Here is a 22845-nt window from a genome sequence, read left to right as displayed (position 1 = left end):
TATATTCTCCAGCAAACTGGTATTAACTGAGTAGCACCTAAGTAGACACCTTTTATGAAGCGACACCTTCTGAAGCACATAGGTGCTACAGTAATAGGGTATTGGGCAGGTGGGAGGGGGGAGGGGGGCGGGTATATACATACATAGTGAGTGAGATGTGCACCATCTGGGGGATGGTCCTGATGGAGACTCAGACTTTTGGGGGGAGGGGGGAATGGGCATTTATTGAAACCTTAAAATCTGTACCCCCATAATATGCCAAAAAAAAAAAAAAAAAGTTGCAAGTTACAAAAAAATACGTGTAACAATGCTGCTAAGATTACTCACCAAGAATCAGTAATATATTTTAAAAAGGAATACTAATACTGCACATATAAGCCTCTGAAGAGTTTTGTTAACAGATGCTAAAAGTACTAGTAAAGAATCATTAACAACCAATAGATGCATTTGACAGAAAAAACAAGGTTGAAACGATATAGTAATCTACACATTAAAGAAAAACAGCTTGAGAGAATAAGCAAATTTGGAAACTGAAGTATCATTTAGAAACAAAATATAAGTATTTCAATTATCCATTTTTTTCAGAAATCAGGTTTGCTTTTAGATAGAGATGTGATATTTTCATCTTTTAATAACATGTCAAAAGACAGGAGATGTATTTTAGGAAGGATACTGGACCCAGTTTCAGAAGACTTGAACCTGGGCACTGCCATTTCCCTCCTGTGTGACTCCAAGCAAGTTGGTTAACTTCTCTGAGCCTCAGTTTTTTGTTTGTTTGTTTTTTTTTGAGACAGAGTCTCGCTTTGTTGCCTAGGCTAGAATGAGTGCCGTGGCATCAGCCTAGCTCACAGCAACCTCAAACTCCTGGGCTCAAGCAATCCTCCTGCCTCAGCCTCCTAAGTGGCTGGGACTAAGGCATGCGCCACCATGCCCGGCTAATTTTTTCTATATATATTAGTTGGCCAATTAATTTCTTTCTATTTATAGTATAGACGGGGTCTCGCTCTTGCTCAGGCTGGTTTCGAACTCCTGACCTCGAGCAATCCGCCCGCCTTGGCCTCCCAGAGAGCTAGGATTACAGGCGTGAGCCACCGCGCCCGGTCTGAGCCTCAGTTTTATCATCCATAAAATTATAAACAGGAAAACAACCAATTGCCACCCAGCACTACTGGGAGGATTAAATAGCCACGTAAAAGTAAACTGGAAAATATCTGGAACATAGCAGTTTTTCAATGTATTTTGTTTCAAATCTGAGAAACTTACCCTAGTTTTAATATATATTTTCCTTGGATGGTCAGTTGCTCACTTCAATAATGCTGTCATCTCAAAATACTGTTGCAACCCCCCTTTAGAACTGCCTTCAGTGCACAAACAAAACAGTCTTCTTCTTTTGTCAAAATGTATAATATCCCTTGAAGGGAATTTTCTATGATTGCCACATTTCACTTGAGCTGACTTTCATGCCACAGACAGCATGCCAACACCAATCAAAATAGTCTGCCAAGAGCCTCTACACCTCAGAAATTGGTGCAAGTAGAAGGCAAGTTAATTCACAAGTTTTCCTTTTGAGCAACACTCTGGATCCATTCTGAATTCACCTGGATAAGAAAGCCTCATGCCGCTACCTGCCTGATTAGCAAGGTTTCAGATATGATACAGTCTAGTTTTTTAAGGGTGAAACTCTATAGGGAGAAGCAACTGTCTCTTTTTTTCCCTTAGAAAATATGTGTCTCTGAATTAAAAGCAGTGGGCCACTGGAAAACCCACCTCTAATTAGGCTATCTGAGTCTTAAGGCAGGCAAGTGGTTTCTATCTTTCTTAATTCTGATAGAAATAGTTATATAAGTTTTACACCAAATTTTAGAATTGAGATGAAGGTGCTATAACTCTTTTCAAAACATTTGAAAAATTTTGATCAAAACCAATATATTCTCAAGCTGCTGATTCTACTGGCATAATCCATAGTCTATATTAGGTTAGGTGGCTCTATATACATTTTTGACAAACTTAAATCTCAATTTATATATAAGATAAAATTATAAAGTTATATTAGGAATAGGAAACAGGCATAAAGATAAATCATCTCACCCGGCTATATCCATGTGCATGGCAGCAGACGGCTGGTGATTGTCATGGCCAAACGAAAATATTCCACACCAACTGAAGTAAGTTATTATCGCCTATAATTAATTTCATGGGTTTCAGAACTTTGTTGCTGAAGCCACAGCCCCATCTTGGGGCTCATCTGCAAGGTTGTGGCTTCTCAAAACCAGAAATAGGAAAACAAATCCTGATATAAACCGACACAGGCCACAGCTGCTTAAGAGGGATAAAAAGCTTAAAGATTGAGCTGGCATTTGTTTCCCACTCTCTTTAAGCATTAAAGTATCCACAAGTTTAGCTGGGTACTCATTCCAAAAAAAACATGATGGATGGCTTCTCAAAACTGGGAACCAGCTTGGCAAGATACATACAGTAGGTAAATAGATAAATAGATAACTTAAGTGTGTATGATATCGTATATCATATGCATATATATGTAAAAGAGTACGTGTACTAGGTCATGATGTTATACGTATTCCTACTATGGATTGCAACTAAAGAGGCTTGAAAAGCAGTGCACTGGGACACCACGTGACCCCCTAACCGGGTAAGTGGCAGGCCAAAGCAGGAGCACCCACGCAATGGTAACAACAGCACAGGGCAGTGAGGCAAGGGGGAGGCAGAGAGACTCAGGAAGGAGGAGGTGACTCAGGGGTGACACAGCACACACAAGGGCTCGGTTTGCCAGGATGGCTCCTCATTGGAGCTGAGCACTCCCTGGGAGTAAGGAGCTTACCCTTAGGATGTCCCCAGCTATTAAGTGTCTAGGATTTCCAGTGCACTGTCTTCATGAAAGATGTCAGTAATAGTATCTGCAGCTCACATGAGAAGACATTTTAAGTTTACATTTTATATTTTGCATTTTCTGAGTTCAGACTTCCAGACTTCATTTTAGATATATAATCCCTGCCACATGTCTATATCAGACAGAGAAGATAAACACACATTCAATAACAGAAACATAATTATATTAGGCTGAACATATGAAATTGCCATTTTTGTAGATCAGAAGTGGTCAAATATCAGCCATTTTGTATGGTTTAGCATAATGAAAATCATCAAAGCACAGTGAGGGATTGGATGGCTCAGAGACTGAGCTGAGAAACACTCCCAGCCCACATTCCACACAAAGCCACATGGGTGAAGACATCTAAATACCAGAAACCAATTTTCCATCTGTGATTCTCAATATACAAAATTTAGCATTAACTCTATGCAAGATGTTGGACTTCCTATGCTTTCTACTGTTTTGCTCAATATACACAGGCATAAAATTATCTACAGGGAAAGAACTAGTTTTTAAAAAATGCATATTAATTTTTTAAAAAACCTATTTGCTATTCAGTAAGAACATAATACCTAAGAATTTATCAAGGCCTCAGGCTTGGTTTCTTTCTTTCTTTTTTTTTTTTTTTCATGATAAACTTTCTATTTTAGTAGAACTTGATTATTTATGAAGAACTTTCCTGTTATCTCATCGAGTCTCCCTAGTAACCCCATGAGGTTAAGATTCGATTTGTCATTGCACTTTACAGATAAGGAAATGAACCGTTCTAGAGATTCATTTAGAATGAGGGGAAATTCAGTTTTGTTCTTTAAGGTAAACTTGGGCTTCAGATTGCAATTCTGGTTGGCTTCATTCTGAAACTACAAACACTTACTAAGAACCTACGAGATGCCAGACCCTTGACTGGGTGTTTTTATTTGTGTTCCTTTTCATCTTTTGGCAAACACTCTAGCAGGAAGCCAGGCCTTTCTAATGTGCACAGTAACTTACAAGTCATGAGATTCAGTTGAGTCAAAACTAAGTTCCTCTGCTTTTGGAAAAAATAAATTCTGAAGAGTTGCTCCTCTTCAGATAGGCTATTCTAAACTATTTCTAGTGTCGGTGCATGTTAAAGAATGAATAACAACGATAAGACCTGGGTTGTGTCACTAAAATGACCTTGTATAACCTCACGTTGAGAACATTTCTGAGGTTTTATAAACAAAAGACCCAAAGCCTGCTGTTCCCTCTATGGTATGTGACACAAACAATGAAAAATTTCCTTTTCCACAAAAGCTATAGACAACATAAGGTGATGATATTGAGCTCTTGTTATTTAAAGTGCCTTTTGAAGAGGCTTCATTGGGCGTATACTTTTATCATCACCATAAGGCTGTCTTGTTCATTGTTCTAATGCTTGTGCCTAGAATAATGCCTGGCACACAGAGTCGATGAATAAATGGAAACAAGTAAATGAACAACTTAAAGGGACACAGAATAACTGAAGCCAGTGCCTCCAAGACCAGGAAAAATCTCCAAGGACAAAGGTGCTATAATGTTTCCTCTCACCTGAAAAAGAAATTAGTTAGCTAATATTATGAGCTGGGAATGCTGTATTTCTTAAGCATCAAAAATGACAAAATAAAATTAAAGACTTTAGTTTGATGTTATGAACTGTGGTTGTTTAGGGGGAGGATGTGTAGTCTCTGTCTTATTCAGCTTAGACTAGCTCTCAACTGTTATATGGATGTGGCAGAATGGTTATCCAGCTATCTACCCTCTGATTTCTGAACAAACGTCAGAAAGCACCCTGGAAGATCACAGTGAGTTCTAAAGGCAAAATGACAGGAGGGAATGATAACAGCATTGGTCAGGCCCGTGGAAGCATTGCCATCCTCACCAGAGGCCTAGAAAGAGCTGAATATCACAGGACTCATTTTGCAGCCTTGCTAAATTTTGCAGGAAACAATAACTGGAGGAGATGAGTTGCCTTTCTTTGTAGCTCTATGTGTCAGTCCACTACAGAAAGGGCCGAGGCTACTAATGGATTTGCCTTGACACTTGTACTTTTGGGAAGAGCATGTCAACAGCCTTTACCTTCTGCAGTGCTCCAAATGCAACTTAACAGAAACTTATACTGGTTCCACGACTGTATTTCAGAGTTTAGTTTTTTCAAAAGAGTTACTACATTCTCCTTTTAGAAGAGGAAAAACTGTAGAGCCTCCCTTAATTAAGATAAAGCTAGAACTATAACTCTGTCCTCTGAATTAACAGGTAGTGTCAGGTTCAGACTGATGGCTGCTTCCATCGTTTGGATTTCTCCGTAAAAGGCATAACTTTAAAGAGGGCACAGGCACAATTAACAGGGTAGAATTATACACACGGCTTCCCTCACTCAATCCTCCACTCCAAAGGTTCCTTCCCGTCTGTACCCCTTTCCCATTACATTTTCTGTTATTAGAACTTAGAATGAAAAATTGGAGACAGTCTGTGCTCTGTAAGAGCATATTATTATGCAGTCTGCTCTGATTCCACAAAATGAAATACAGTACTCGTATTTTCCAGAAGCACTGGGATGTCAAAACAAATTTAGAGTTCTCTGTGGATTGCAAATGAACCTTGAAGCAAAGGTCTTTCTTTCAGTTAAGTATTATCATTAAGGATATGAGTTGTGTGAATAATATTGATCAAAAAACATTTAATTCATGCTTTTATTATTTCAGGGATTGATTACTGGGATGCTCGTTTTGTTAGGTGGTCCGATAATCTGTTCATGTGGTTCCAATCTGTTCAAAATGCAATTGCATGCCTGGCTGGTAAGAGCCCAACAACTGAAGCATGTCACACCTCTTCAGTTTCTTTGCTATTGATTAACAGTTAAAATTTGGATGAATTTAGGTACGACACAATTCGAATTTATGAAATGTTCCACCTTTTTATCTCTTGAAAGTTCAAATATATTCCAAATTTTTCTTAAAAACCGGCTTTAAAGAAGCTAAAAAAAGCAATGTGAAAATGTATTTTTCTGAACCAAATCATTATTAGACTTCTTCCACGTGACATAAAACCTTTCCAAAATGTAGTTAGGGCTCAAAGGTTCAAAACAATTTCTTAAACATTACCCTTTTACCTGCACAGATTGGCCTGGATGTATGTTAGTCTGTGCAGACTTGATCAGTACGAAACTAGACAAGGCCAATGGATTTAGTTTAGTCTTTCACCACAATTCAATTACAAAGACTCAACAAATAGCCATACCTTCAGTTATATATCCACTTTTACTTGTGAAGTGTTGAAAAATTAGAATCTTCCCATCATTCGCAGTTTTAAAGTGATGTCAGATGACAGGGAGTCTGTTTAGATAAGCAAAGGGGTATTTTCTTGGACCATCATGTTCAGAGGTCAGGAGTCTCTTCTCTTGAATGATTCGCCTGACCACAAGTAAAACCAACTCAATTCCCTTTTCCATTCCAGTGTAGGTTAAAGTATAAAAAGGTTTGTATTGCTCCTGTGGGGTCGTTCAGTTACCCCAAGAGACTAAAAGACCTGAAGGAAACAAAGAAGCCAACTGAGTGTCTAAATAAATTTTTTTATCCAAAGCCAAAGTACTTTTTCATTTTTAATAACCAATTTTGAGATAGAAAAGACTTTTGCATTCCAAAACTTTGGCTTAATTAGAAGGACAAATTCCATGAAGTTTACACTATGAACAATAGACTAAAGATTCGTAAGAAGATTTTAGAGTTGGTATTTCGGCCCCAAAGGAGATCAATATAGTAAAATTGGTGGTGGTAGTGATGGCGCATGTTTGTGGAAGGTTTGTTGAGAGGGAAGAGTAATGCAGCAAAGTATTGGTATGAGCCAGAGATATAGGCCCACCCCCAGACTTTGCCCCACTCTGGGGTCAAAATCCCAGCTGAGTTTGGAGGAACTGTCCAAGCAGAAGACATCTGTATCTCGCTTACCACAGCGAGGCCTGGGTGATCCCAGCATGGCGGTCGATAGCATGTAAATATTAACAGAAGCCACAGGAATGGAGGGAACCTCCTCCCTATTTCTCCCAAAGTCAGAAAATAACAGTGCCCCTGAATATCACGTATATTTTAATAGGATGTAAAGAAGATAAGCCTGCAGAGACTAAGAACTAGGAGAGCACAAAGAAGCTACAAGAAAACACTATTTCCAGAAGGGAAGGTGATCCACAATGTCAAATGCTACAGAAAGATTAAGGACTGAGAATCTCTTTCACATTCAGAACAAGTAGTCAGGGGATGACTTCAGCTAGCAGGGTTGCCATGGAGTGACTGGGGTAGAATTTAGATCATATCGAGCTGAGGAGTGTCTGGGTTGGGAGGAAATGGACACAACAAATGTAGACAATTCCTTTAAGAAGTTTGGCTATAAAAGGGGAGATAAAGTTAGAGTAGATAAAAAGGTATGAGGGGAAGATGAAGGTTTTGTTTTGTTTTGTCTTATTTTTTTAAGATTGGAGTGTTTGGAGCCTGTGTATACTCAGATGAGAAAGATCTACTAGAGATGAAAAGGTGACAGATACAGGGAATGGTGGAAACTGTGTGTAAAGCAAGCACCCCAGGAGGATGGGAGTGAATGAACCCCAGAGCACAGGTGGGGGAGTCACACGAGGAAAAACCTCTTCTATTTTAACCTGGGGAAGGGAAACAAGTACAAAGAGACAAATCTTTTCACAATATGTAATATTTAATAAATTGCCAATATTTGCAACTCCTTCCTCTCCCCACTCAGGAAAAGGATAATCTGCGGCTCAACCATCAGTGACCTGTGCTGACTGCGGTGAGTGGCGTGGCAGGAAAATGACAGACCCCGAGATAAGCTAGTTAGCTCGACCCAGACAGGAGTGAGAGAAGACAGAAGGGAGAGAGGCGATAAGATGGATCAGTGTGGCAGCAGGCGAAGAAACAGGAGGAAAGCTGAGGGAGAGGATAAATTGATGGCTGCCACGAGGAGCCAGACTTCAAGGAGCAAGACGGGTAAAGACGATTGTTAGGAAACCCAGCCACATGTTTGGAGATCAGCCCCCCCCCCACCTTGGTCTTGGCTGACTCCAGAAGAAACTTTCAGTAAAGACCTCCATTGCCTTCCAAGGCTTCCTGAAGTCCGATTTGACTTGCATGCACTGTGTTGAACTGTCTTCAAGACAGCTGCTTTTTCATTTCGGTTATGTGGGTAATAGACTTATTGGCAGGAAGCTAAAATCTTGCACAGTAATAGGCCAGGCTGTCTGCTGAAAATGACGAGGGGGATGGTCTGGTCAAAGATTTGAGGAAAGTAGAAAAGTCTTCAAGCAGATGTTGGAGAGGATGGTAGAAGTGGATTACGAAAACATTTAAGGATCCCTGAGGTATATACTCAGCGGTCCATTGAGGTTGGAGGTCATAAGTTTACCATGGCATCCATCCGGACGGCAGAGTGATTTTCTCTAGCAGTGCTTAGCAGCCTGGTTGGAGGCAAGAGAAGGACACAAATGGATTGATTAAGAGTTGGTATTTGACCTTGGGTGCCAAGGGCAGGCACAGGTCTGTTTTATTCGTTTCCAAATATCCAATTCTACAATGTCTGACACACAGGAATCACTCAACAGATCTTTATTGAATGAATGAATGGGAGAACTGAAAATATTGACAAGAGAATAGTTGAAAGGACAGTCCATGGTATCCAAACTGAATAGGGAAGGAAGTGAAGACAAGGGAGACCTAAAGCAGGGAAAGTAAATGGGAGATTCCTCAGGTCTACCCAGTCACACAAGCAGTCGCAGACGCAAGAGAGCACTTCTCTAAGTCTCAAGCACCCCCTGGTGGCTGAGCCACAGAGCTATTAGGCCCAATAGTCTTTCCCCTTGGGCAACATGCAGACCCTTAAACACACCTCTTTTCAATGTTCAGCGCTCCCTTCAATTCCCTTCAGACAATCTCCTTCTCACCCATTCTTTAAACCTGCTGTTTTTCCTCTCTTAACGTTTGCCCCAGCTACCTCTGGTATCTCTCTAACCCCGTCACCCCTCATCCTCACTCCCTTTTCTTGTGAAAACAATCCTAATCATGCCACACACTGTAGACTCCATGACATACCTGAAACAAGGACAAGGAAATCCTTACATTTCAAAATTAAAGGAGTCAAAGTCTCTTGTAGTCAGTAAAGGCAGACACAAATTTTAAAACACTCACAGCCCAAATGATCTTGTCATTAACCTGCCTTTCTCCAAACACTAGCATTCAAAATACATTCTATTCTGGTGGTTATCACCTATATTTTAATGACTAACATTGCAAGTATTTTTGCAACTAATTTTTTATTGCAAATGTTTGTGATTTTAACCATAGGGTGCTTTGGGTAGATTGCTGAAAAGTAGCCTAAGCATGTTTACAATATTTTTCCTATAAAGGACTTGTAAATGAACTTTTAGCCCACAATCTATTTGCCAGTTGGGGATTTGCTATAATTTTGATTCTTGCTTGAATTTCCTTAAAAATCTCAATAAGTTATTTAGGGAATAACAGTTGCCAAACTTTCTGACAAATCATAATCAACAGTCAAGTTGTGAAAGGTCAACCAGCCATCTTTTGGCTCCCATTTCCTCCTGAAAACCAAGCTATTTTGAGAATTTCCATTCCTCATGCTCTTTTTCTTTCCAACCCTGACACTATTTGTATCCCCTCAGTGGCATTTTTTTAACTCAGGAAAGCCTAAATAAGTTCCAAGATTGCAGAAGAGCCTTATTATTTGATGATTGTGGGTCTCGTCTGGGAAAAACTCCAAACATAGATTTGCCATTTTAAGCAATTCTTTTGAATTTTCACTCTATTGTCAGCAATAGCCCTATAATATTGGTTTATTATTGATTTTTTCCTCTTTCCTTTTACATAAGCTAACTGGAGCACTCCAATTTCCTCTTCTATCTTACTTAGTTTTCTTAGTTTACAAGTCTCTGAAAGACCATATTGTTTTAGCTTTTTGATTTTTAGAGAACACACACACATATATACATAAATCATACCTTGCCATTATCATAAACCCATAATCTTTTCCCTCCTCTTCATGACTTTCACTCTTCCTTCTTCTTCATCACCCTATTTTAACACAATCTGCTGCCACATTCTGTCATTTCTCTTTTGAAACATATTTCAGATTCATGCTCTTCTCCTCGTTCCCCCGCACCATCCTGTCACAGGTCATATTCTTATTCAAGGTACTGTCACACCCTCCTAGCCAGCCGCCCCACCCCAACACTCCCCTGCACACTCAACCCATATGGCAAGTTTTACTGCTTTATCCCGGGAGCGCAGGAGAGCACCTCCTGGCACCTCTTTTAACTCTCACAGTCCTGCATGATGAGGGTTACTTTCTTCAATTCACAAATGAGAGAACTGGCTTTCCCAGAGGTTAAGTATTTTGTCCCAAATCACCTAACTTGCAAGTGTTCTAGTCGCCAGCCCCTCAAATCTGAAGGAGGGTATCAATATGGTAACAGAAAAATAAAACATTTATATAACAAGGATTTGGTATTTAGTCTCTTTAAAGTCAAGTAACTAGACGGACTTATCATATCCAGGTCAATAGTTTATAAGAGATGGGATTTATAAGAGAGAAGCATAAATCCAAGTGTCTACTCTCAAAGAGGGTTTTGTTTTGTTTTGTTTTGTTTGAGACAGAGTCTCTCGTTCTGTTGCCTGGGCTAGAGTGCCATGGCATCAGCCTACCTCATAGCAACCTTAAACTCCTGGGTTCAAGCGATCCTCCTGCCTCAGCCTCCCGAGTACCTGGGACTACAGGCATGTGCCACCATGCCCGGCTACGTTTTTTTATTTTTGGTTTTTCAGTTGTCCAGCTAATTTCTTTCTAATTTTAGTAGAGATGAGATCTCACTCTTGCTGAGGCTGGTCTCGAACTCCTGACCTCAAACGATCTTCCCATCTTGGCTTCCCAGAGTGCTAGGATTACAGGTGTGAGCCACCACACTCAACCCACAATGAGCTTTTAACACAGTTAGTTAGAGTGTGTATCTAGAACATGCTAGATATGTATTGAGTGCTAAAATAAATATTTGCTCAAGCTGTGACCAGGGATTGGAAGACAAACCCTTGCTGCCATCTCTACTCGGCTTGCCACTAATTGCATTGTTTAGTCCTAGGATGCTTCTTAATATAAAATGCTCTCTCTGACACTTCCTTGTGACCCAGTCCCAAAGAACATCAGAACAATATACTGTTAAAGAAAAAGGCGTTGAGATTACTGGGCTGCCGTCCAACCTGCAGGCCACTTTATTTTTTCCTAATCACAAGATAACTATTGCTGGATATTATTATGGGATTTTTCCATATGTCCTTTAGTTAGGACAGCGATGACCCAATGCTGCCTTTTAATGTACTCTGATCTCCTGCCAGCTTACCTCATTCTACAACGGTGCCTTTGGTTTTTATTTTTATGATTATTGAAACTTCCCATCACCTAATCAATACCTCATTTGGCCATCGCTGCTGTTGACTCCACACTTTGACGAAGACTCCTTGGAAAGGGTCTTTTCTGCTTGCAGTGGGCTCATTTAAAGCAAGTTCTTGCTACGTTCATCATTTTGGCAAACAAGGACAAGTTCAAGGAAATTAGAGGCCAAACTTGACAGAGCACTGGGTGCAGCTGCTGGCCCAGCTGTGCAATGATTCTCAACTGGTCCATTACCTCCAAAACTCAACTATTCAGCACAGCTTCCCTAGTCCAGCACTCCTGTCGGTCTAATATATTTGGCAACAGCCATTATTTCAGAAATGAATGCTCATGTGTATTTATAGCAAATCACATGCCTGCTCTATCAACAATTAAAGAGATTAGGATTCAGCAGACATATTCCTCTAATTAGGACAAGATGGAAGACATAGTGTATAGAATGCTGCAGTTTGGTCAAGGTTTATTCTTTCCAAACAAGACTGCCATGCTGCATTTCATCAGTCAAACATCCATTCTCTCTAGGGACGTTGTCTGCCCTGTATAACACCCACTTCCTATGTGTGTCCCATGGAATTTTCAGTCAGGGGACTGTGTTTGCGACTGGCACTTTGAGTTCCGCCTTCCTCCCTCCCTCCCACCACACTATGGGCTCCAAGACGGACTGCTTTAAGGCTTGTTGTGAAATAACATGTGGACAGCATCATGTGGCCACTAATTTCAGTAACACGCTTCCCCCGGAGCCTCGGTGTAGGCTATATGCTCTCACTGAAGTAGTCTCTCCTCTGAACAAAAGCCCGACCGCAGTGTCTGGGCCATAAATTCCATCTTGCCTTGCTCTTGCCCATGCATTATTTAAGCAATCTTCTCGGTGAGCCGGCATGAGAATTTTCCTCAGAGCAACAATCAGCAGGCGCTTTGAGTACTGTTCTAACGGAAAATGCAGGATATCTGAGAGCGTCCCACCCATTCATAGTCTCGATAATGAAATATGATAATCTAATTTGGTAAAAATAAACTGTGAAATCAGAGATTTGAGGCAAAAAACTTTAAAGATGCAATTCAGGCTAGCAATCAATGCTCATTCAGTTTCTGTACCATCTCAGCTTTCTCCTTGTGCAGATGCTTAAGTGATGCTAAATTAAATAATTGACAAATTTTTAAAACTGCTGGAAATTACCATCTGTACTTAATTTTGGAACATAAAAAGGTCCATAGAAAACACCCTTTATGATTATTTTGTCTAATAACAGATATGAAACAATACAAACATCCCAGTCATAAAATATAATGCGTTTCGAGCAGGCTGGCTTACATATTTAAACACAGTTTTTCAAAACAAAAGACCCCAGGAGGAGTGAAATGCTGAGTGACAAATACATTTTTTTTTAAAAGAATGGCAAAATAACTGGAGTTCTTCATTTAAAATCTAGCCCTCTAACCCCTACTTCCCCAGAAAACAAAAAAAAACAAAACAAAACTCACCCACAGGCTTCCTACACACAGTTATGACAGCCATCACTTTTTCTACATTTCTCTCCTGGATAAACACTGGGCTAAACTGTCCTCTGTTAAGAACTTTATTAGGTTACTATTACATTTATACAAAATGAAGTCTACTACTGTAAATAAACATGCTTGAGGCTTCCATGAAAACACAGAGAAGAGAAACAAGCTCCCTGTCTGTGAACACGCAGGTAAATATATGGAGAAAACAAGTTGAAACTTACACCAGACACTTCTCCCAGGTCCAGCACGGCAGTAGCCCTAAGGGTACATTCTAGTTTTTTTTAATCCATATTCTGCTCTTCTCACTGATGGGACTACTCAGGCACATGGTCAAGTTGCAATCAGCTTCTCCCTGAGTGATGTATGAGAGCTGGACTGATTTATCTTGGCTTTCTGCAGCATATTAGCACTAATGTTTCTGCGTGTGCATCCTACCTTCCTTTAGCCCGAGTCCCAGCTTTATCATTGGTAATCTAAATTAAAGAGCCAGTGAACAGAGCAGGGTTGTTGTCCCCCACCCCTCCCTGTTTTCCATGAAACAATTGCCAGGCAGTCATTCCCGGACAAGGATTCCACTGTTTATTCTATCGAGCCTCCCCTTCAATATTCCATTGAGACTGGGAGTCAGAGCCGCAAAAGGATAGGTCCAGCGAGACGGTCTTAGTTCAAAGGTATATTTACGATTTATGCTCTGAAACAGTAGATGGCCTCCGGAAATACTAGAGAGAGCTGTCATTTACCAGTTCTTCAGCACAGAATTCAGAATCGACACTATTTACAAAAACAGAGCCACTTGATACTTCACTCACTGCCCAGGGCACAGTTTATCATTAGGTGACTCTTTTTCTGAGAAATCTCTTTCTTTTTCCATCAATATTTCTTTTACATATGCACACTTAAATGTTTATCTTAATGAGGTATATGAGTGCTATGATTTAGCAAGTTGCATACAAGAAGCATTAAATCCTATAAAAACGTGGGGAAACCCATCAAACAAACCATTATTAACCTTGCTGTAACCTGCTATCGACAAAGAGCAGCTGAAACAGCAGCTAAAGGCTATATTTAATTGGTGAGTTGTCAATTCCTTTCTTTAAGATATATTTATAATTTTCTCCATTTCCACAAATGTTTGGGAAGGGGAAATAATATCAGAGTACATTTTTATACTTTTAATCTCTTGAAAATGTTGCTGTCCTTAGCAGCATCTCAATGCCTTTTTAATTCAGATTTGCAGTGATTACTGAAATAATGTTATATTTGTTTTCTTTTTTTAAGGAACAAAACTTTTAAACAGTTGTTAAGCAACAGAATGTGGTGAATAAAGTATAATAAGTTTCATCTCTATTTTTGTGTATTTTTGTTAAGAGAAGACATGATTATTTTCATAATTTTAAATATGTTTATTGAATTTTTAATTTTGCTTTTTAAAATTAACAAAGTATAACATGCCCATTTCCATGTAGGCATAAAGTATAGACTTGCCACGGCTAATACCTTTATAATGTTCAAGTCCCTAATCTTTGATATTTGCATTGCTTCAATTTTTCATTATAAAAGTAAAATGTCTCTTATCAGAAATGCAAAATACTCACATTCCAGGTTCCCAATCCCCCAAGGGAAAAACAAAAAGGCAATCTCAAACTCTGTGCTTCTCAGCTTTTTTCAAAATGTCAGTGAGGAGAAATAATACTTGGAAGCAGCTGTTTGAAGACTACCCAGGGTATCAGTTCATCTACATCATATCCTTCAGTTAAACTTTAAACATTTATTAATTTTTATATTAATTTCTACACTCTAGAACTTGGTTATACTGAACTGCTCCATAAACATCCAGGGAAATTATTTTAAAAATTTAAATCTGGGCTTGTCATTCAGCCCCTTAAAACTCTGCATAGCTTCCCGTTACTCTCAGGATGAAAGCCAAAATCTTTATCATGGCCTTGAAGGGCTCAGTTTTATTTCACTGGGAAGATAAGCCCACCTTCCCAGAATTGACTGGCTGGGATTCAGAACCATCAATCAATCAGTATCGAACCCCTGCTCTTTACTGGCCAGTCACTCGAGTATGGTATCCGAGCACTGGTTAGGGATGCCGAGAGAATTCCAAAAGCAAATACATAGGGGCCTTCTCCTTCAGTTTCAAAGTATTATAATAACACACATGAACAAGATTTCACTACACTACAAATCAGCTTATGAACTATCACAAAATCAATAAGGAACAAGCCAGACTTTGAAAATGCAAAGTGAAGATAAAATCGAGGGGCAATAGGAATAAGATGAAATCAATCATTTGATGAATGTTAATTCAAACTGACTGAGGCTAGGGGAGAAAAAGGGAAGCTATCAGGAAGGAGCAGAAACTCTAAAACAAGTGTTGCTCAAGCTTGGTCCTGTTGTTATGCTGCCAAGGCCTATGGCTCACATCAGCTAAATCACATTTTGAAAAGTCAACTGTTTATCCCATAACTGTGGTTTTGAGTTTCTTCAATAAACAACTCATATATATTCATTACATTACTGTTGATATGACTTTCCTCCAAAAGTTCTCTTTATTTTAATCACTGAAAGTCCCACATGATAAACTTCACCCGTTTCTAAGTAAGACAGCCCAAGATGCTCAACATCACAGGACTCTGAACATATGGGATTTTTCATAACTAAAGATCTACAACAACTTCGCAGTTAACCAAGAGCAGCATTATTCTTTCATGCAACTTATATATAAACTTGTATATAAAATAAACATCCAAAGACATATGACGTATTCACTGAGTAATGAGATCTTAGGATCAGTCTGATGCATAAGGAATTGATACCATAAAGCCCCACAAGTTCCAGAATATTTCCTAAACTTCTTTCCATTATCCTGATAATTCACATCAGTCAAGCCTCCCCTTAGAAGAAATCCTAAGACTTGGGAACCAAACTGCCTGTGTTCAAATCACAGCTCTGTCACTTGCCAGCTGTATGACCTTAGATAAGATACTTAAACTCACTATAGTGCGTGTGTGAGATATAAATTCACCTGTAAATTGTGAAAATAGAGTTCTGCTTCTGGTCATCAAAGTAACTCATACCAGACCAGCCCACCCACTGACAACAATGATGTGCCCTGGATAAAATATTAAAAGCAGCAACAACAGAAAATTATCTGAAGGATCTGGAGAGTGACTGAGAGGAGGCAGCAACTAAAGGGGCATTGACACTTAAAAGAAAGGCACTTGATGAATTACACAATTTTTACAACTTTTCATCTAAGAGCAGGCCCCCGTCAGTCCCACAGTGTGGCCAGACTCACATAGCAGCCTGTGGTCTTACTGGCTGAGGAACCAGAGAACAGAGTTCAGAGACATGAGAGCAGCTGGAAAATGAAGGAGGAGAGAAGCGATGAGAAGAGAATTTAGCCACAGAGGGAAAGCCCCAAAGTCAGTACATAAGATCTGATCAAATCTCTGACTGAGCCCAGCCCTATATATGTGTGTAGCAGACTCCAAGCAGCCCAGCTAAGAAGAAAAGAACTGAACAGAGATGTCTGCTGCTGTCTGTTACAGGGAAGACAAAATTGGAATTTGAGTTCTTCCAAGTTAACTGCCTGCAAAAACAAAAAAATCAATACTCTTTAAGGGTATATGACAGAATTCAGAATCTCTATAATGTATCACTCACAATGTTCAGGATACATTCTAAAATTATTAGATATGCAAGGAAACAAAAATATAACCCATCCTCAAAAGAAACCAACCAAAAGAGACCAACTCTGAGATGATGCAGATATTAGAATTAGCAGACAAGGACTTTAAAGCAGCTATTTTAACTATGCTCAAGGGCATAAAAGAAATCTCAGCAAAGAAGTAGAAGCTATATTATAAAAAGATATCAAATGGAAATTCTAGAACTAAAAAAATATAATACCTGAAAAAAAGTTCACTGGACCTAATAAGAGATTGTAAAAATAATAACAAAAATGTCAGTGAACTTGAGGAATAGAACAATATCCAATTTGAAGAACAGAGAAAAAAAAATTTTAATGGACCTCAGGGTCCAATAGGATATACTAGCATAAGGTCTAACATATGTGTAATTGGAATTCCAGATGGACAGGAAGAGAATAGACAGAAGAAAATATTTGAAGAAACAATAACCCAAGTTTTCTAAAATTGGGTTAAAAAATACATAACTCTACAAATTCCAGAATCTCAGCAAACCCCAAGGCAGATAAATAAAAAACAAAACAAAATAAAAACCCATGCCAAGGCACAGCATATTTAAACTGCTATAATTAAAAAATAAAGACAGAATCTTGAAAGAAACCAGGGGAAAATGGATTATTACATATAGGAGAAAATTATAATAGTACTGACTTTTCATCAAAAGCAACAGTGACTATTTTTAATGGAATAGCATCTTTAAAGTGCCAATAGGAACACAATAATAGTCAAACTAGAATTCTATATCCAGCAAAAATATTCTTCAACAATGAAGGCCAAATGAAGATAATTTCAGAAAAACAAAACTTACGATACTTAATCTCCAGAAGACCTGCATGACTTGAAACATTGAAGAAAGTTCTCCAAATGGAAGGTACAGGACACCAGCTATTTATTTGGATTCACAGTAAGGAATGAAAATCACGTGAAATGGTAAATATGTGGGGAAACATTAAAGATAGATACATACACCCTTTTTAAATTATTTAAAAGACATACAACAATTGAAATAAAAAATTATAATACATATTGTGGAGTTTATAATGTAGATAGATGAAATATGCAAGAAAACAATAACGCAGAGGCTGGGGGCAGTTAATGGAACTATACTGTTGCAAGGTTCAGTATTTGACAAGAAGCAGCACAATATTAACTCTAACTAAAATGTGAAAAGTTAAAAACATATGTGGTAATTCCCAGAGCAACCACTAAAAATTACACAAAGAGATATAATTAAAAATCCAATAGAAAAATTAAAATGGTATCTGTGGCAGCCATGAAGGTGCCCACTTGGATCTCCCTTTTAGCAAAAATTTGCCAATCAGCTGACAGTGTCCAACTACAGAGGCCTTGAGATCTATTATGAATGAATCAAAGCTATGTCCTTCAAAGTTGGACAATAATTGAGCATGGCAGGAATACTAGCACATGGTCATTTCTGCCCAATATACAACTTGTTTACAGGCAATCTTTGCACCAATACCCTTCATCAGGCTTACAGAAATTTTCTCAAAACTGCAGAGCAGTCAAAGGCTCCTTCTACCCTATCCTCATTCCTTCTGTCCCCTTCACAGAAGACAGACTCCTGCTCTCTCTCTCCTCTTCAATTTTTGTTGGGATTGCACCCAATAAATCTCTTGCACTTATAACTTCATCTTGGCATCTGCTTCCTGGAGAACCAAACTAATGTTGAATTCTAAAAACTATTCAATTAATCCAAAATAATGGGAAAAGAAAAAAGAAACAAGATAGAAGAATAAAAAGCAGTTGGGATAAAGAAAAAAATAGCAAAATGGCAAACCTAAATCCAATCATATAGATAATTACATTAAATGTAAATATACTAAACACTCCAATTATTAATAAAAACAGAAATTGTCAGAATAGATAAAAAAGCAAAACTCATCATTTATATATCTTTTAAATACAAAGAAATAGAAAATGCAATGTATCAAAATTTGTGGGACACAGTTAAAGCAGTGCTTAGAGGAAGGCTGTAACTTTAAATGCTTATAGTGGAAAAGAAGAAAAGCATAAAAGTGAGGACCCAAGGTTCCATCTTTAGAAGCTAGAAAAAAACAGCATATTAAATCCAAAGTAAGTAGAAGGAAGGAAATAATAATTTTTTTAAAAAGGTCGGACATTCACAAAATAGAAAACAGAAACCCAATAGAAAAATTTTAGAAAACCAAAAGTCAGTTCTTTGAAAGATCAACAAAATTGATAATTAGACTGATCAAGAAATTTGATCTTAATTCTTAATTAGACTTTCTTAATTAGACTGATCAAGAAATTTTTTTTTTAAAAAAGAGGGAATACAAATTACCACTATCAGGAATGAAAACTATAATAAACAACTTTAGGTCAATAAATTCCAACAGTTAGATAAAATAGACAAATTTCCTTGAAGAATACAATTTACCTAAATCAACATGAGATGAACTTGAAAATCTTAATAGCTTCAAATCTATTCAAACAACTGAATGTGTTATCAAAATCTTTCTCATAAAGAAAACTCCACTACAAATGGTTTCATGGTGAATTGAATCAAACAGTTAAGAAAAAATAATACCAATCTTACTCAACATGAGAAAATAGAATGAAGCCAGTATAACCCTAATACCAAAGTCTGACAACAGCACTATATGAAAAAATTTTATAGTTCAGTATCTATGAACATAGACACAAATATCCTTAACAAATACTAGCAAATCAAAGTTAGCAATATATAAAAAGGACAATCATCCTTTTTATATCATGACCAACTAGTTTACCTCAGAAATGTAACACTGTTTTAACATTTAAAAACCAACTAATGTAATTTACCATATTACCAGTAATTTTATTAATACATTCAGAAAAAGCATTTGACAACATTTAATACCAATTTGTGATTTTAAAAACCTCACAGAAAAATAAAAATAAAACGGCACTTCCTCAATGTACAGTTAAAATCATATTTAATGATGAAACATTGAATAGTGTTCCCCTACGATCAAGAACAAGGAATGGATGTCTACTCTCACTACTTTTATTCACCCTTGTACTGGTGGTCCTAGTTGGTGTAGGAAGGCAGGAAAAATAAATAAAATGCATTAAGATTAGAAAGGAAGAAATAAGACTTCCATTATTTGCAGACAACATGATTGTTTATATACAAGAATCATAAGGAATCTGAACTGGGATAAGAATAATACCTATCTCATATAGCTGGTATAAGGATTAAATGAGTTTAAATTTGAAATGTGCTTAAAATTGTGCCTGACACACAGTGAACACTATATAAGTATTAAGACAAGTTAAAAAATACATCTAAATATAAAATATGAGAAGGGTTACATATCAGCTTATTGACAATTCATCAAAATAGCTAAGAAAAGACTACCTTAAGGAATAAAGTTATCTTCATCCTAGGACTCAGGTTATGACAAAGTTCAGGGCAAGTAACACTGAGATGCCTAAAGAATGACCAGTCCTCACTGGCATTCCTAAAATAGAAAGATGAAGCATGTTATAATGTGACACAGTCTACAGAGTTACTGCTTTTGTATATGATCTAATATAGCTAGGTAGTTATATAAACAAATCCATTATTGTTTTTAATGATCACACACCTTGTTGTGATCTATAAGTACTCATGGTAGAATATCCAAGAAAGACATTTAAGTAAAAAAAGCAGCTTGCATAATTATATTTGTAGTATAATTCAAATTTTAAGGCAAAAAATATGTTCAAATATAATAATCACATTGATGCGTGCATAGAAAAATGTCTGGAAGCATGGAAATGAAAGTGTGAATTAATAGTAGATAATTCTAGATGGTGGGAGTGGAGAGAATTTTACTTTTTCACTTTATGTCTTTTGCATATTGTTTGAATTTTAATAACATATTAATATTTTTACTTTGTAATTAAAAATAAAGAAGAACCCCTTACTAAGGCAAAAAATATATCAATATTTAAGTCACAATGTTTACTCTTTTTTTTTCTGAGTCAGATAAGATTAAAGGAATTCTTCCTTTGAGTTCCTTAAACAAAGTTAGAGTTTTATTTTAGATGTCAAGATCCTATTCCAGATGCTTTTACCTTTAAGATCCTGCCCAGCATCCCCATCCCCCTTCACCCCAAGAAGGGAAATGGGGAGAAGAAAACACAAGTCAGGTCAAATCAAAGGTTCAGTCTATCATCAGTTACACAGAACCGAGCGCACTAAGAAGGAAAGGGGCTTGATTCCCCGGAAGCCTGTCTTCTTAGCTCTAGCTCATGCTTCTGACAGCACCATGACTCCAGGAACTGGTTTCTCCAACTCATGGAGATGCAGTAGAGAGGTACATGGATCAGAGACAATCCATTACCACTAGAAACACAGAATTTTACTTAGAATGACCTTAGATAATGTCTAATTCATCTATAAACAACCACTTTACAGGTAAGGAAACTGAGGTCCAGAGAAGTTAAGCAACTTGCCCAAGGTCACAGAGTTACTGAGAAAAGCAGATCTCTTGGATGCCAGGATGGTGTCTTTTCCATTAGGACTGAGGAAGGACAGAAAAGGGCATGCCCTATCAGTGCTGGACCAGGAGCCGTGCCTTCCTGTACAAAGACAGCACATTAGGATGGAGGCTTAACAAGGCGCTGGAGGGAGCAATCTTTCTGCCTTTATCACAGATCACTTAGTTGTGTTGCAAACATCAAAAACTGACTCTGTTACTATTTTACTTTCATTACTAATATTCCATAAAATGCACATATATATACTTTCTCTACAAAAAAGTCCCTTAGTATAAAAGAGAGAATTCTCCCTGTTTGAGATAATGCCTTCTGGCCACATGATTCAGAGATGCTTTTAGTATATAACTAACACTAATGAAGGGCTCGTAGAATGTTTTCCACGTTTTGGTTATAGGCAATAGGAAAGCTGGAGATATTTAAACTAATGGAATGTCTTCTATTACGTCTATCATATTGTTTTTTATAGTGGGAACTATAAATCAGTTTTCTAAAGTGTAGGCAGTAAACCAATGATTAGGCTTTGGAATTACCTAAAATCAATAAATCAGAGACTGACTGAATCAAGACGTCCTGCAAACTTATCCAGAACCATAAAGAAATCCCTCATTCCTTGCTACTAAGAAAAAAAGAAAAGCTTTCAAAGAACAGTCAAAATGACACTTCCAAAGATCATGAGCTAAAACCCATATATAAAACCTAAAATAATTGTTATGCAAGTAGAAATCATTCTTACCTATTTATTAGTATGCTTTCTAAAGTCTTCTGCTATAGATATTTATTAACACTGATTAATGGTTATAATACACTCAGAATAATAAAATAGTTACCTTTACTCAACATCACATTTTTTCACTAATTCAGACAAGTCTTCCAACTTACTGTAAGTTCCTCTAATGCATTAGAAATATGATTCGATTATATACACCTTTGAGTTTGCAGGAAGAGATCTCAGCTGAAGGGGGTGCAGAGGTGGCAGGCCCTGGTTGGACCTCCTTCCTCCAGACACTTCATTGCTAATGATTTTCCAACACCGAAGCTTTTTAAAACTTTGATCTTTTGTGAAAACTCAGTAAGACAAAAAACCTTCCAGCTGAATAAACAGACTAGGACGGAAAGACCACCCCTTAGCATTTGCCCTGACTCCACCCCGGTGTTTCATTAAAGTGGTGTCTTTCAAAATATGCAAATGGCACAGTAATACTTTGAACAAACAAATGAATTATGTGAGCCTCTATGGGCAATTTACTCAAGGTAATTAAGAATGCTAAATCAAACAAATTATCATTTTAAATGGCAAGTAAGTTTTAATTAAACTTGATTTCTATACTAAAAATGAAACTACTAACTCAACAGAAGGGATTTAATGTGAATTAAAATGCAAAGCATCAGAAGGGCTAAACAAAGAACATCTACCCTGACTCTCGATTCACAGGAGTAGAGCCAGGTGTCACTGCATTTTCATTGGACGCTGGCTCAGAGAGTACTCTGTGAATGAATTTAGAATTTATAGAACGTATTTGGGTGCCTCAAGCATGAGTACATTTTAAATGGTAAAGATGTTCATCAATAATAGAATCAACCCAAACCCAAGGTAATTTCTTTTCAAATAGCCTCTCAATCTTTGTCTACCATTAAGAAAAGAATCCCAGCAAGCTGTTACCCAGCCCAGGCACTGAGAGTCCTTCTGTGAGGGGCGTGGGGCCATGGAGACCCCTAGTAGAAGTTCCGCAGTAGTATGACGCCCACCGCCCATGAAATACATGTGTA

At 37.8% G+C, this 22845-nt stretch overlaps 1 protein-coding gene across 5 annotated transcripts in view; it reads right to left on the bottom strand.

Annotated features, from left to right (window-relative positions):
* Nucleotides 1–22845, bottom strand: part of RAPGEF4 (Rap guanine nucleotide exchange factor 4) — a 286204-nt gene that overhangs the window by 164984 nt on the left and 98375 nt on the right. The window contains exon 1 of one of the 5 annotated variants that reach the window (XM_012781953.2): nt 13075–16792. The exons of 3 other annotated variants lie outside the window; for them this stretch is intronic. The gene's annotated coding sequence lies outside the window, so the exon portion shown is untranslated. Of the gene's footprint in view, nt 1–13074; nt 16793–22845 lie in introns of those variants that run through there. One more of the 5 variants, XM_012781952.3, reaches the window with a different exon arrangement.

Source organism: Microcebus murinus, chromosome 8 (genome assembly GCF_040939455.1).
Source record: "Microcebus murinus isolate Inina chromosome 8, M.murinus_Inina_mat1.0, whole genome shotgun sequence".
Lineage (NCBI taxonomy): Eukaryota > Metazoa > Chordata > Mammalia > Primates > Cheirogaleidae > Microcebus > Microcebus murinus.
The sequence above is the reverse complement of the archived record's forward strand: the minus strand, read 5'-3'. Positions and strand labels throughout refer to the sequence as shown.